The sequence below is a fragment of the Rhinopithecus roxellana genome, chromosome 1 (assembly GCF_007565055.1).
Source record: "Rhinopithecus roxellana isolate Shanxi Qingling chromosome 1, ASM756505v1, whole genome shotgun sequence".
NCBI classification, from domain to species: Eukaryota; Metazoa; Chordata; class Mammalia; order Primates; family Cercopithecidae; genus Rhinopithecus; species Rhinopithecus roxellana.
This window is the reverse complement of record NC_044549.1, coordinates 78363111-78379962: the sequence shown is the minus strand read 5'-3', so window position 1 is coordinate 78379962 and position 16852 is coordinate 78363111. Positions and strand designations below refer to the sequence as shown.

Sequence of the window (16852 nt, the reverse complement as noted above, 5' to 3'; positions counted from 1 at the left end):
CTCTATTTGTTTCTTAGATTTCTTCCACTAAACTCTTTTCTTTTATAGTATGGCTAGAATGGTAGCTGTTTCAGAGGATTGTTCTGAATTTTAAATGAGAGTAAACCTGTGAAGCACTTACATTAGTGCCTGATAGGTAGAAAGCACTCAGTGAATATCAACCATTGTTATTAATGATGCATGTGAAGTGCTTGGCACAAATATGTATATGAAGGGTGGCAGTTGTTACTATTAATACTGTTGGTGTTGTCCCTTGTCATGTGGACCTCAGATCAGTTCTACTTCTGCTCCCTTGTCTCACAAACCCTTACTTGATGGAAATGGCTCAGTTACTTTCTGCTTAGAAGCTCCCTCTGTACAAGACTCAGACATGACTTCCTGGGGCAGTGGGTGGGAGATCTTCACCAGTATCTGAAACAGACTGCAAACTCTCCTCATTCCCCACAGTCTTAGCCCTAGACTAGTGTAGCCCTCCTTTTCTCCTTCTCAACCTCCCTCCCCATCAAATTCCCCCAGATCTCTCCTATACATTCTGAGGTTTCTTGGTGAATTTCATTCTTCCTCCTCCATTTGAATGTGTAATTGACTTGCCACTAGAGCTCAATCATGGATAGCAGGTGTCCCACTCTCAGCCTTGCTCAGTGTTTGGATCAAAACTGAATTAGGTGTTCTCAACCTTGGCTACATATTAGATTTGTCTGGTGGAGGCTTCTAGAACATATAGCTGCCCCACTGTTGATTAAATACATCAGTGGGAGTGTCCTAGGTATCTATGTATCTAACAATTTCATATATTAACTGTGTCAGGTACTGTGTTCAGAGCTTCTTATGAGTTAGCTCATGGAATCCTCATAACAAATGTATGAGATATGTTTATCCTTATTCTACCTAGAGGCTAAGTATGCTGCCCAGGGTCACCTGGCTGAGGGGTCTCTTGGTCTCCAAAGCCATGGTCTTCTAATTACTAAGCTACTTCCCCAAAAATCTGTTTCAAGAACTGACTGAATATCTGAGCTTCCCTGATAGTCTCACATATTTTGCTGTTGGAAAGAGCCTTTGGGCCCACTGATATTGGCTGGGTGCCTGATTTCAGCTGTAAGGCTAGAGGAGGCGGTGGTGTTGAGGTGATACCCACTATTTTCACACCCTTACCCACGCTTCATCTGCAAGGTGAGGCAAGTGTTAGTCATGTTCCCAGAGACCCAGGGTGCATGGGCATTTATTTTAATTAGAAGCAATTAAAGAATTACTCCTTATGTTGTGAGTATTTCCTTGCCCAAAGAAGAAAGGCTTTGGGCTTTGGCAAAGTAGACAAAACATTAGATTCTTTTCCATTTCTTGTTTTATATTAAAAATGAGGTGGATCTATGGGTTTAACCTATAATTAAATTTACTTTATTTAAATGTTTTGCTTTTCAATGACTTTAAGAATTAACAAAGAGGGTATAAAATAACTACTGTGGAGTAACCCTCCAGAATCTTATAAAACCACTACTTTATTATGGAGTGACACAATATATTTACACACATATACTTGCACACACCCCCACACATACTTACAAATACATTCACACATATTTGCTCACAATTCATACACAGAATGAAGATAGAGGTTTATTATACTTTTTAATGGAGCAGTAAGCCTCATTTTGGTTTCAGAATTAGTAAATATTGACTTATTCACACATCCATTTATTTATTAATTCATTTAACAGATATTTATTGAGCATGTGCTTAGCTAAGGGTTGAGTACAAAATAAATGCAATGTATGATTGCTTACGATCTGAGTGGCAAAGCTGTTACATTTCTATATGTGATGGTATGCCCAAATGAAGCCAACTTGACCTTATTTCCTTTTTGGGTTGGATTGTCAGACCAGAATTTCACAGACATATTATAGGCAAAATATATCCTGATATGGACAAAGCATTTGACAAAGTATCTTTTGCATCCATAGGGACAAGGTGGCAAATGTGAGCTGGACAGTAGTTTTAGGCCACTTGAGGGCAGGAATGAGGGCTTACCCATTCTTTACATACGTTGCCTAGCTCAGAGCTTAGTGTATAGAAAGCATTCAGAAAACATTTGTCAACTGAGTGTAAAATAAAGTCATGGCACCTTAAACAATTGTGCCGACAAGGCTTTTTAGTGGCTCAGTGAAGGTAGGTCTGTCATGGAATATCACAGACACAGAGCCCTTTACCCAGACTGGTTGGTTTTTTTTTTTTTTTTTTTTTTTTGAGATAAGGTCTTGCTCTGTCACTCAGGCTGGAGAACAGTAGTGTGGTCTCAGCTCACTGCAGCCTTAACCTCTCAGACTCAAGTGATTCTCTCACCTCAGCCTCCTGAGTAGCTGGAAAAACAGGCATGTGCCACCACACCTGGCTAACTTTTGTACTGTTTTTGTAGAGACAGGTTTTCTCCATGTTGCCCAGGTTGATCTTGAACTCCTGGGCTCAAGTGATCCTCCTGCCTCAGCCTCTCAAATTGTTGGAATTACAAGCATGAGGCACTACACTCAGCCAAGACTTTTTAATAGTGATTTAAATAGGATAAATCTGGGAAGGAGATCAGAATTCACACTGAAATGCCAAATAACTAAGCTTTTAAAATCTAACACATAAAATTTAAGAACAACAAATGTCACATGCTGTGTTTGCTTAAAAAATTAATTGCATAACATGAAACAATAGCTCTGAAAGACACATATCCTTAAGCCCTACAGTTGCTTTTAGGAACATGCCCTAAAGGAATAATCATAGAGAGGTACAAAGATTTTACTGCAAGGCATTCATCAAAACGTTGTTTATAGTACAGACAAATTGAAAACAAGAGAAATGTTCAAAAAGACAGGTTCAGCGGACACTGCCAGTTGCCCTCCCAATATTCATTTCCCCAAATTCCTTATTAATAAACCTGAATTTTATTCAAGGCAGCAAAGTGACCCATCAAAGAAAGTATATTTCCCAGTTTCCTTTGCAGCTAGAGATTACCTTATTAAACCAATAAGATGTAAATGGAAGTTGCTGAATATCAACTCACCTATAAATTAAAAATGAAAAGAGACACAATAAGTGCTAAAGGCAATTTATCTCTGGATAGTAGTATCACGGAAGATTTTTCTTCTTCTTTCAAGAGTTTGCAAAAATGTCTTGTATTGAACATATGCTGCTCTTAAAACTAGAACACAAGAATAATAAAATTTACCTTTAAAAGAGTTCAGTTGAACGAAGTCACTAGTTTGAGGGGACTGCTAACCTGTGTGAAATTCTTCCTTGCATACATAGAATTTTAGGGTGCAGACATGGGAAAGAAATGCCTCTTGTGAGCCTGCACAGACTGGGGTGTTTTTCCTGTTACCTTCTTTCCCCACTGAAGTAGCTCTTCTTTTTTCATTTTTGGAGATGGGGCCTTGCCATGTTGCCCAGGCTGATCTTGAACTCCTGAGCTCAAGTGATCCTCCTGCCTCAGCCTTCAGAGTACCTGGGAGCAGTAGCTCTATGAGTTTGAATTAATCATCTCCTGCAGAACTTGATTCAATCCTGGGAGTTCATTGTGACCTGATCAGCTAGATGTCACAAGGCACCTTATAGAATAAATGGCCAAAGAAACTGAGAGTTAGCCTAGAAAAGACTAAATGGGGCTGTTGTCTTCTGATATTTGAATGCTTGCTATGTAGAAGAAAGAATATGGAGAGTTTACAACTCTCTCTTTATATGAATCAAGCATGGGGCTAAGTGCTTGACATCAATTTATTTTTTAATTTTGACCACAGGTTAAGATTTAGTGTCTAGGTTAAGAAACTGAGGCTCAGAGGGGGGTGAAGCAATTTGCCCAAGATCACACAGGTAGTAATACTAAAAAATGAGTTTGTCTTATGTTGGACTAGAACTGTTAGCCTTGGTGCATCTGCCAAGGAGCAGAATGATTGTGATGGGTGGAATTAGAGCCAAACACATTTTTGTCTTAATGTAGGAAGAAACTACCCAATCCTTTAAACCATTCAATAATGGAAGGGACTGCCTTGTGGTGTTAAGTGAGTCCCTTCTCACAGAGAGGATCCAGCAGAGGCTAGCTGGCTCTGAGAAGAAGAAGCTGTCTCAGAAGTTTCTTCCAGTCGATGTTGATCTGAAACTACTGAAACCTAATGTTGCAGGTGCTTCAGTCGGGTGAGCAGTGTCATCAGCAACCCTCTGGTTTTTGTCTTTTGTTCACTCTGGCTTTGTCTGCCACCCTTGTTTAACATGACTATGCAGGTAGGTAAGATATGGCTTTCAAGATCCCTTTTACCTGAGTCTCTTTCAATTCCTTTTTGAATCTAGCCATTTACACATCCAATTAGAGATAATTATTATAATTATCACTTTCTTTCCTGAAACTGATAACCAAATAAGTTGAGAGAATGTTGATAATATGACATCAAAGAGCTATAGTGGGTTTTTTTCTTTTTCTGTTACATGGGATAAAGACATTCTTCTGACCATCATAAGGAAAACTCCTTAGCAAATTAGCTACTTATTGGGTTTTCTAAAGTCAAAATTTATTGAATAAATCATTTTTTTCTCAAGATTTTCAGATATTTATAATATCATTACAAGGGACCTGGCATTGGGGCCAACGTGATAGAAGTGGTCCTATTCCTGGTGAAACTGGAGCATACAGGTTTGTGGGTGAGATAGCACTGAGTCCAAGAGTCGGTTATTCCATGATGGTCTTGATAAGTGCTATGAAGAAGTGTGGTGGGCAATGAGATTTGATAGCATGACACCTTGTTAACAGAGGACTCAGGGAGTGAGTGCTGCTGCAGGAAATGTCATCTGAGTTGTGGCTGAAGGAAGAACAGAAGTTAACAAGGTAGAGTGGTGGGAGAAGAAGGTGTTAAGCAATGGAAACTGCAAGAAGAGGACCATTTCTTGGAAGGTATTAAATTGAATCCCAATCCATGCTGCACTTTTTTTCCTCTTCTGTATTTTGTATGAATGATTAATCTGAATTCCCAAGGCCGTAATACCATCAGGGGAAAGTCCCTTGAATTCTATTTCACAAACTATTTGCCTTAAGGATCCAGGAAATTATCCTTTTTGTACCTGTTTGTACTTTGAAGAACATAATCCAGGGCGAACCTGAGGGCTGTGGATGTTGTCATCAGATGAACCCTTCTTCCCTCTTCAGCCCCAAAACACCTGCTAGAAAAACCCCTAGACACACAGCGTATGTTCAACATATCCCGAGAAGGGCATATGCCACTCTAAACAACATCTGACATGTATTATGCTCCAATAAACTTCACTTTGCAACAAGGTCACAGAAAGAATGAATTTTGATCTTTACTCACAGTTTAATTTTGCTCTTAAAGAGAAACTCAACATTTAGAAAGTCATGCATCCTTTCCTTATTTTTAGGACTATTTTTGCTTCCAAATGTTTCCTGGCTAGCACCCAGCTTTTTAAAGAACAGTTTCTGAAAGTCACTTTGGCAGTTGAAAAACTTGGAAGGTGGAAGTGGTATACAGCCCTGGACAATGGAATGTATTGAATATCATGAAGAAGATGATGCTAGCCTCCATTTGTTAAGCATTTACTATGAATGCAGCACAATCATAGAAACTTTCCACACAATTTCTTATTTAATCTTCTCAAGTTATTTATGAGATAAGTACTATTAATCATTCCTCTTTTTTTTCTTCTAATGAGAAAACAGGCTTAGAGGGGAGTCTTACCTCAAGACCACACAACGTATAAATGGAGGAACTAGAACTTGACCCCATTACTGTATGACCATGAAGCCCAAGTGTAATACTTTATTAAAGTTGATCCATGTCTTGGAAACTGCATGGTAGAAACATTGGGCTTCAGATCTTCAGATGGATTCAAACTTGGTACTAATTGTACTTATGGTTCCAGGTCTCAACAACTCATGCAAACACAGCCTCCTCTCAACTTCACTCAAAAATTTGTTCATCTATAACAAATAGGTTTAAAGAGCCTGTGAATGAGTGGTTGAGTTAAGGTTACAATGCTAGGGGAAGCAGGGAAACTGGGATGCATACATAAGGCATAACTTTAGAAATCTGCAGAGGTAATAACAAATGCCAAAAATTACTCTGCACAAGATAGGTTTGATGAGTACTACATGGGAGGTTGGGGAATAAGTGCTACTTAAACTTCATCAATGCTGGCCTCTAATTTCCATAACAATCACCACTCCTAATGTGGCTGCAGCTCTTCAAGCTGAATATAATTTTCTGTGTTTACCACTTTTAGAACCTTCTTGTGTTGCTGACTTCAGAAGAAGGTCATAAACATTCATCCATACAAAGGACTATTATTTGGCCATTGAAAAGGAAGAGGGAGATGTGCATTGATATGGAAATTGTCCATGCTATGTACAATTTTAGCTGAATAAAATCAAATTGCAGAAGAGTATGTATATTAGGATTCTCTTGGCTGCAAGTGGCAGACAACCATGGGGAATAGCTTCAGTAAGAAATGGAACTTACTATGGGTGTAAGACAGTTATAAGAACTGGAACAATGCTGGAGTCACTTAGAGAATTGAAGAAAGAGCGGCACAAAAGAGCTTTGGGAAAGACTGGGACATGCGGGTCCTTAGCAACGGAATCAGGAACCTGAATGCTCTCAGGGCCAAGACTTTCTCTCTGCCTTTTGTCTCTGCCTCTCACTGTTTGCAGCTTTTCCGTGACAGTGGAGCCATGGATGCCACCAGCTCTGTTATTATGTTCTTTTTTTTGAGACAGGACCTCGCTCTGTTATCCAGGCTGGAATGCAGTGGCATGATCATGGTTCACTGCAGCCTCAACCTCCTGGGCTCCAGCAATCCTCTCACCCCAGCTTCCCAAGAACCTGGGACTACAGGTGCACACCACCACTCCTGGCTAATTTTTCATTTTTTTTTTTTTTTTTTGTAGAGATGGAGTCTTGCCATGTTGCCCAGGCTGGTCTTGAATTCCTGGGCTCAAGCGATCTTCACACCTCGGCCTCCCAAAGTGTTGGGATTATTACAGGTATGAGCAACTGCAGCCTGGCCTGCCTGTTATTACATTATTGTAGCTCCTTGACTAGAGAAGAAGAGAGTTCCAGTAGTTGAAAAATCTCAGGAAAGGATTCTGATTGGCCTGGCTATGATCATGTGTCTAGTGCTTGGAGCAATCACTGTGGCCAAGGAGGAAAAGTGGTGTGACAACTTCTGAAGTCAGAAGGGCAAAGTGTAAAGCTAGAAGGAGATAAAGGATACTGAAAGACAAAAGCCATAATTGGATCCAATTACAAATATATATACATTCAAAAATCCAAGGGAATAAACACCAGGCTGTTAAAAGTGGTGGTCAGTTATCTCAGAGGGTAGATTTTTGCTTTTTCTGGAACATTTCAATTTTCTTTTCTAAGCCATTCCTCCTATTTTTTATGCTGAAAAAAGTTTTAAGATTTTCATTGAAAGGTTAAGAAAAAATGTCCTAAACTGATAAGCTCTTTGTTTGTTCAGCTGATAATGTATCCCATTAATCAAACCCAGGAGCAATCATTCTAAAGCTGTTGCCAATTTGGTTCATATTTTTTATCATTTAAAATAACTTGTTTTCTTTCATTATTTTCCTCCAAGCGAATGAATTCCCTTTCATTTAATTGTGTAGTTAGGCTTTTGTTTGGAAAAGAACTCTCAGAGCTGATCCAAAACCTGTTTCAAGAAATGGATAAATTTTTGGCAACGTAAGTTATAAAGCTTTGTACTGTCTATAAGAATTGCTTAGTGCTAGAACATTCAGTGATCTGAGCCACTTTTGTAGGTGATAGGATATATACCTAATGCTTGGAAGAAAAACCATCACCCAGTCCCATTTTCTGCGTTTATGCCCCATTCTCCCTTTATCTAGCATTGGCCCCGTTCTGCAGCAGGCTGATTAATGGACCCATCACTGATATCTTTGCAGTACAACTGTGGATTCCACTCTTCAAATTACATTAACAATTCTCCTGTTACTAAAAAATGACTCATATTTATCGAGTATTCAGTGTGTTTATTCAGACATTTATCTCATTGACTTTTCAAATATATAGTCAAAAGCAGGTATTCTGTAGACCTTGGGTTCTTGTTTAAATGGGTAAACAAGTTCATTTTGGTTCCAAGAATTGCTAAATGGCTTGTTACCCTTCCTCTCGCAATGAGAACCCACCTTTTGAACAGGTGTTTTTCTCCTGCCCAGAGAGAGTCCAGGCTGTAAAGATAATAGATGAATGCAAGTGTTCGGCAGCACTCCTAGCACTGGGAATTTGGCTGTTAATTAAAAGCCCTAGTATAAGAAATTCTTCTTTGGACCCTCAGGGTGTAAAATTCCTATAGGGGAAGCGCCAGTCCTTTTTTCTCTTTATTGTTTCTCAAAACTTCCAATAAAACTTTATTTACAGAAACAAGCAGCCAGTCCATGGGCTGTAGTTTACGAATTTGTTTTTCAAAAATATTATGTTAAAATATAATGTGTCTTGATTACTGAGGATTTGGTACCCTTTTGAATTTTGCACACAAGGCTAGTGTTTCACTTGCTTCACCCTAGTCCTGCCCATTTATTATAAAGTTTCACAGATTAATTTAAACCTTCTAAGAATGTTGCATGTAAATTATATTCTTTTCATGATCATTATTATGAGCACGGAAGCCACCATTTCTTGAGTGATCTAAGGACTTTACCTGAATAGTTATATGTTTATCCTCATCACAGTTATGTTGAAAATAAACTGTGATTAGTGCTATTTTGTAAATAAGGAAAAGAATCTCTAAGTAAGTGATTTGTCTGAAGACACACGACTATTAAATTCTGAACTTTTGCCACTATGGAGGAAAACTGTAAAAAGGTGAGCTTTGCTGTGTAATTAATATTTTATGCACCTTTCATATTTCAATACCTCCCCCGAATTTTGTTATTTTTTTCTGATTATAGTGAATCCTATTACTAGCTTGCTTTAATTTTTTGCTGGGTCTTTTCAGCATCTGCATGGATGGAAATGCAGACAAGATTCAAGGTAAGAACTCTTCATAGGTTTCTAGACTAGCTCAACTTTCTAGTAAGCCTTTAGCTTTAGAAGGAAAATTGCGTGGTGTTTGAATATAAATCCTTTGGTAGCAAAAAGCACAAGACTAAAGGAAGCAGGGTTTGAGTGAGGCAAATAAGATTACGTGAGTCTGCTGCATAGTGGAGGTTTCTTCTTCTTTTTTTTCTTTTTTTGAGATGGAGTCTCGCTCTGTCGCCCAGGCTAGAGTGCAGTGGCGTGATCTCGGCTCACTGCAAGCTCCGCCTCCTGGGTTCACACCATTCTCCTGCCTCAGCCTCCCGAGTAGCTGGGACTACAGGCGCCTGCCACCACACCCGGCTAATTTTTTTGTATTTTTTTTTTTTTAGTGGTGACGGGGTTTCACCATGTTAGCCAGGATGGTCTCGATCTACCGACCTCGTGATCTGCCCGCCTTGGCCTCCCAAAGTGCTGGGATTACAGGCGTGAGCCACCGCGCCTGGCAATGGTGGAGGTTTTAAAGCCTGTGTCTGTGGTTATTTCTCTCCTCGAGAGCTTCAAACAGGCCTTTTCTACCTTGGAGTTATTTTAAAATGGGTGTGTTAAAAAATTCTCCTAATTTTATAGCTTTTATCATAATTTAAAACGTGCTAATGAACTATCTTTAAATAGCCAAGCCAGGGAATGAGGAAGGAAGAGGAGGCCCAAGCAATGGGCAGGAGCTTGTGGAAAATACCACAGAGAACACATACACAGCCCAGAGTAAGGGGCTTGCCTAGGTGTAAGGAAGCTGCCTTTCAATTCCGACAGTACTTGTGGTTGCAAGGAAGAGAAACTCACTCAAGATACTTAAGGAGGCAAAAACAAACAAACAAGAAAGAAGATATCTACTGAAAAAACATAGAGGCCTCTCATGGAACCCAAGGATAGCAAGGGTGGTCAGACTTCATGAGTGATTAGAGTCAGGAAATGAGGTTATTGGAAACAAGGAACTAAATAAATTGATATTATTTTACATTATATGTACATTTAATCAACATTTTGCAAGGCCCTGAAAGACTTGCCTGCCTTGAGATGAGATTTACAGAAAATTATAAATTGAGAATTAAATGTTTAATGAATGTCTAAAAATATAACATTATGAGTTTTCATGTTTACAAACATTTCCTTTCATTTGGAAACAACTGTATGTTAGATTTTCTTCTCACCTTATAATAGTCTTTGAGTATGCTTAATGATTTTGGACAACCATAGCCACAAGTAAATAAAATGATTTGTTCTTGCTCAAATAATTTTAAAAACTTTCAAACATTTTCACAGAAAAACAAATGTGTGTGTGTGTGTGTGTATACATATATATATATATATATTTTTTTTTTTTTTTTTTACAGAGTCTTATTCTGTCACCTACGCTGGAGTGCAGTGGTGTGATCACAGCTTACTGCAGCCTTGACCTCCTGGGCTCGAGTGATCCTCCTGCCTTGGCCTCCCAAAGTGCTGGATTACAGATGTGAGCTACCATGCGCAGCCAAAATATGTATATTTTTGATGGTGCTGAATTTTGATATGTTTGCTATGATGCTTAAAACCTACAAACGTCTTAAAACATTCCTGGCAAATATAATTTGAATGGTTTAATGGAACCAATTGTTTGTTTCCAAAGGATCAGGTGATGTTTTTCCAGTCCAACTGTTGTGGTGGTAGGTCAGTTAATTAGGTGTTTTGTTTTGTTTTAAAGTGGCAGTCCAATCATGTTTCTTTTGAGCTAAAATCTACCCTATTAAGACCTCATACCTAAGAAGAACAGACAATTATAAGTTGTTTAGGGATTTTGTTTCTTATTTAACTAGATTCTTCCTGTGGACATGCCAATTACTGTTCTGGGTTACCTGGCTATGCCCAGGACTCTAATCACCAAACTTGGTGACTCCCATATACTATCTTTATCAAGTATCTGTTGTCTGACTTCAAAGCACATTGAAACTGCCATGTTCTGGACATCTCTACCATGAGGTCCTTGGCATCTCAAATACGAAAAGCCTCAAATTGAACCCATAAACTGTTCATAATTGGGTTTCCCATATGATCTATAAACGTTCCATAAACCTGTACTCCTCCCCCAACCTTTATTTCCAGTTTTAGTGAATGGCACATTATCCACCCAGTTACCCAAACCAGACTCCTGGGAGCATTTTTGACTCCTCTCTCTTGACCACAGCCAATTGCTCACCAAGTCCAGTTTATTTTACCTTGTTTGTTCTGGAGTCAGACTTCTTGGGTTAGAATTTCAGCCCTGCAATGATTTAGCTGTGTGGTCCTGGTAAATTACCTTACTACAGGGTGCCTCAGTGCCTTTGTTGGCAAAATAGGTATAATAATGGTATATTTTAGGTCGATTGTGAGGAATAAGTCAGTTAATGCACACAAAGGGCTTCGAACAGGGCCTGGCACATAGTATCAATTTTGTCTAATTGGTATTTGTTCTTCGTTGCTATTACTATATTCAAAATGAATGCAAAAAATCCAAAGAAACAGAAACAAAACCAACACAGGTTGTTGTTTTATGACCCTTCTTCACTGTGCAACAAGAACAGTTGTTTCAGTTCCGAGGCCACTTGGCTATCATATTCCCACACTGGCAGGCTTATGAGAGTTAACAATCACAGGAGAACTGATTGGGCATTATGGTGCTTTTATATATAGTCATGCTTTTTCATTGTAGAGATTAACTTTTTCTATTTGGTTCAAAAAATATGTAGGGGTACCCAGTTTTTCTTTTGCTTCAGGCTCTGATATGGCTTGGCTCAGGTCCAGGTAGAGCTGATAGAACTGGCTGACTGGTGTAAACGTGTGGTATAAGCAAAAGGAGGAATTAATGATACTCCTAGGTTTGGACCTGAGCAACAAGATGATTGGTGATGTCATTATCCTGATGGGTGACCTTGGGAGAGAGGAGACTTGGTGCGTAAAAATCAAGTTTGAGATACTGGTTAGATACTCACAATGGGGAAGTCAAATAAGCAGGTAGATATCCAAGTTCTTTAGGTCTTTAGAAATCTCATTTCTGTCTATATGGCTGGCTGTTCTCTTTACAGACCAGCTTCCTTGGCAAGGGTCTTAGAACTTACTTCGTGATGACTTTGGCATCGTGGTTTTTGGTGCCATAGTTCTAATTTGGGCCACCACAGTCTACAATCTCACCATTCAATGCCAACTGACTGACTCATTCTTCAAGCTCAATTTGAAATACTGGAGGGAGAGCCTGTCATGGCTTATCCAGGGGCAGGTGTCCACCACAGCTCCCATCTATAATAGCTGCCACTCCAGGCTGAGCACACTGTAGGGCAGCAAAGTTGGATGTGGCAACAAAGTTGATATTTCCTTAGGAAAACTTTTTCTGAACCCCAGGGGAACAGTTGGTTATCCTTCCTGCATGTTCCTGCAGTTCCCAGAACTTTGTTCCTTCACAGGCAATATTGTTATTGCCTGCTTCTTGTTTGTCTCCGTCACTAAACTGTACAGTCCTTGAGGCAGGGGCTCTGAACCCATAGGACCTAGCAGAAAGTAGATGCTCAATAAGTATTTGTTGAATGAATGAATGAATATGTGAGAAAAAATATCTGCCATGAAAGTATGCTCTCTCTGACTTACTTGAGAAGAGCTTGCCAAGATGAAGAAAGACATCAATAACCGTCAAAACAACACAAACCAAACCACCACGACAACAAAAAACCCTGGAGCAACGGACCATGTTTCAGAAAATACAATATGTTTTAGAATTTTCTGTCCTGAAGGGTTAGATCTCACAATGGCTACTTGTTAGCATATTGAGAGAAGGTGTGTGTGTATGTATTTGTGTACATATACACACATATATGTGTGTATTTTAACATAAAGTTAGAAAATGTTAGCGTTGAGAGTAATCTTAAGATTCTTTAGTTCAGCTTTTTATTTTCAGAAAACTAAGTCCCAGCGAGGATAAAGATGACTTGCTTAAGATTCCTATAACTTCCACTCTTGTTTTACTATGTAGAGTCACTTTCTATTTAAAGTAATTATTCTTAACTTTTTCTGGGTCAAGGACCCAATTTGAAAGAAATCCGTTGAGAACCATGAATCTTCTCTTTGTGGGAAAAATGTACATAAGCATGTATATAACAAATTGTCCCCCGAATGTCAAGGATTCCTTTTAAAACCCATGGATCAAAGGAAAAGAGAATGGGTGGCCAACCAGAGTGAACCTCAGGCATTGATTTAAATAAATTCTTCATGGAATCACCCTGGGTATGTTACTCAACTTTTCTGAAAGACGGTAAACATCTTATAGAATTTTTGTGAGAATAGTTGAGAAAATGTAAGTGCCCGCACAGAGGGGGGTATACTAAAAAATGTTGGCCACGTTTCAAAAGATATGGGATTTTAGGAATTCTCAAAGGACTCTCAACAAGGCTCTCATATACAACAAGCCTTTAGAGCAGAGGCTGTCAAGGATGTATGTGGGGAACAAAACACAATAGATGGAGCTTGGTTTTGCCCCTGGAGCATCTAGGTCAGGAGAATGAGTGTTGATTTTTTAGAGAGAGAAAGAAGAGGATGAGGGCAAGGAGAGTCTATGAAAAACCTTAGACACCAGAGGTGTACAGGCTTAAGGAACAGGCATTTGGGCAGGAACAGGAAGGCATCCTTGTCTCTCAAAGTCTGATTCCCTGAGCAGGAATAATTTAATATTTGAATTCTGGCCAGGCTCTGTGGCTCATGCCTGTAACGCCAGCATTTTGAGAAGCTTGAAGTCAGTAGATCATTTGAGGTCAGGAGTTCAAGACCAGCCTGGCCAAGATGGTGAAACCCCATATGTACTAAAAATACAAAAATTAGATGGGCATAGTGATGGACTCCTGTAATCCCAGCTACTTAGGAGGCAGAAGCAGGAGAATTGCTTGAACCCAGGAGGCGGAGGTTGCAGTGAGCTGAGATAGCACCACTGCACTCCAGCCTGGGCGACAGAGCAAGACTCTGTCTCAAAGAAAAACAAACAAACAAACAAACAAACAAACAAACAAAAATTGAATTCCCACCAGTGGAGGAAAGAAGGAGCCATCCTCTAATCGCTGTACTAATTCTATGCCTCTGTGCACCCAAACATCTCACGGCTGGATTTGCTTTATTTGTCTGAGCTTCCCAGCAGGAGAAATTTAGATCTGGCCACTGAAATTGCTGGAAGCAGACTCATCAGGACAGGAAGGAAATGACTGCTCTATCCCTGCAAATTGACTACTCAGTGAAAGAGACCAAGTTTAAAGATGCCCATGGCTATCCCAGTACCCTCCCTAATATAAAATGGCACAGCTGGGGCTCCAGACTTGTTGAGTGGAAGCTTTTTCCAATGAAAAACTTGTCCAAATCCTCTTGCTCATTACCTTGAGGTGTGTGTGTGTGTGTGCGTGTGTGCGCGCGCGTGCCTGGGTGCGCGCGTATCAACTCAGACATCATCTTTCTACCTTAAATCGGGACAATGCAAGCACATTTCAGGGCACAGAAGAGGCACCCAATGAATATGACGGATACGATCTTTTCTCTTGTTACCGTCTTTATCTTTCATTCTGTCTTGTCTTTGGGGGAACAAGAAAGTAAAGATCTTATGAAATCCTTTCAACCTCCTAAGGAACATTAAAGCTGATGGACGGTGCCAGGGTGTGGTAACCACGACCCCCTACTCCAATGCTTAACTTAAAAGTTAAGTGCCATCACTGCCCCTGTCACCAAAGCCACCTGACAAGTTCCGGGAGTGCCTGGCAGCTTTTGGAGGGGGGTACCCGGGAAGGGGCGTCAGGGACAGAAGATGGGGGCCAGGTGCTTCGCGCCGCGGCCTGCCGGGAGGAGGCGCTGCGAAGACCCCCAGCCCATGCCGTGCGCTTTCTGCTGCCCCCAGCGGAGGCGCCCGGGCCCCAGCCGCGGCCCCGCTAGCCGCTCCTCGGGAATGCTGGGAATGTGAGTCAGGGCCTCCGCGAGCGGGCGAGCGTGCGGGCCGGCCGGGTGGGGGCCCCGCCGAGCGCAGCGCCCGGCAGCGCCGCGCGAGCGCGCGTCTCGGGACTGCGGCGGGTGCCGCCCCCTCGGCCGCCGGCCCCGCCCGGCCCCGCGCCCGGCCCCGGCCCTCCGAGCGGTGTCCTCCTCCTTCCCTTCTTTCCTCCCTCCCCGTTCCCCGCCCCGCTTCTCCTCCTCTTCCTCCGCCTCTCGCTCCTGCTCGCTCGGTCTTCGGCTCCGGCGCCGGCTCCTGCTCCTCCCGGCCGCCCGGGGCCAAGGCGACAAGAGGTTGTAAAAATCCATGTGGGACGGCCCCGGGCGAGCATCGGAAAGGTGAGACGCCGACGCTGGGGCCGGGGCCGCCTGGTGTCTGGCTCCCTCGGGGTACCCGTGCTCAGGCATCCCTCGTGCCGGGTCCTCCTCGGTTGTGGGGAGCTGCAATGCGTTATCGTGGGGAGCCTAGGGGTGAACCATCCGCCTCCTCCGGGGCTTTCTCGGGCGGGGGAAGGGATAGGGCGGCCTAAGGGAGGATTTGCCTTGATGTCTAAACCCCCGGATTGGAACAAGTGCACGGTTTCCTCCGGCGCGCGGGCGCCGCTCACTATCCCCGGCGGCCCGGGCCACCTCCTGCAGTCCCTCTCCGGCAGCCACCCTCACTGCCATCGCCTTTCTTCTCTCAGATCCCCCTCTTCTGCCTGGCGTCCCCTCTTGCCTCGAGGGGTGGGATGTTAGCGGGGGCGGGGGTCTTGAGCAACCCCAAGCAGAACAAAGTGTAGAAAGGTGGAGCCCCAGCCCAGGGGGTGGGGTGGCTGGCTGCCTGGGTGGGCTCCGAGGGGAGCGTGTGTTTTTAAAAAAAACCCGTGTCAGGGAAAATGAAGCCGATTTATGGGGAGGGCTAGGGGATGGTGTATGAAAAGGAATACGATGTGAAATTGAACTGAACGGCATTCCTTCTCTCCTCCTCCCCATCTCCTAATTATACAAAAAAGGGATACTTACGAAGGTGTACCTAATTTAAAAAAATACCGTACGAGCCTTTGAAAGATCATCTTAGGATAGTGAAGATTAAGAGCTGCTTTGGTTCGGGGTAATAAAATAGCGCTCGTAAACTCTCCGTTCGGCCCTGCCTTATTTATTTTGTACTTAAGGGTCTCTGTTCTTGCCAGAGAGGGAGGTTCCGCTCTTTTAGGAGTCGATCGATTTTAGGCGGCTACCTGCCTTTGCTGGATGAAAGGCAATTTACTCCCGGAGCGGTGAATTGTCAGGTCCCTCTGTGATTGACAGCCACACCTGCCACTTACGTGGGTAGAATGGGGACCAGTGGAACCCAAAGAACCAATCAATGCTCGGGAGAGGAGGGCAGCTCCCATTTGTCATAGTTAGTTTCCTGGTTGGCTCTTTAAATCAGTGGTTTTACTTAACCATTGGTTTCCACCTGGTATGGGGATCCAGCTGTGAGAGGCAGACAAGCGGGAAGAAAACTCTTTGAAAATGGACTTTTAGAAGCAAGTATATCTGACCCGTGTTTCCTTGTCCTCCCCATCCCTTACCCACCACCCTCCTGATTATTAGATGTAGTAGTTGCAGATGCCAAGGCCATTGGCTTAAAAATGAAACTGAATCTGTGTAAAGAAGGAATTGGGGGAGGGGGTGTTAGAATTGCCCACCTATTTCTCCAGAATTGCAGTCTTTATAAGAGACACCATGTGCCGTTGAGCTATCCGGGAAAAGGGTGTGGCACTTTGTCTCCTATGGTCACTCTTGTCCTTGTAAAGTCACATTGTTTCTCAGTATACAGTACTTGGGTC

At 42.0% G+C, this 16852-nt stretch overlaps 1 protein-coding gene across 2 annotated transcripts in view; it reads left to right on the top strand.

Annotated features, from left to right (window-relative positions):
- The first annotated feature begins 15158 nt into the window (after positions 1–15158).
- The window catches only part of ERC2 (ELKS/RAB6-interacting/CAST family member 2), a 1016559-nt gene continuing 1014865 nt past the window's right edge, over positions 15159–16852 (top strand). For both annotated transcript variants that reach the window (XR_004059350.1, XM_030938245.1), the window contains exon 1: positions 15159–15377. The gene's annotated coding sequence lies outside the window, so the exon portion shown is untranslated. The remainder of the gene's footprint in view (positions 15378–16852) is intronic.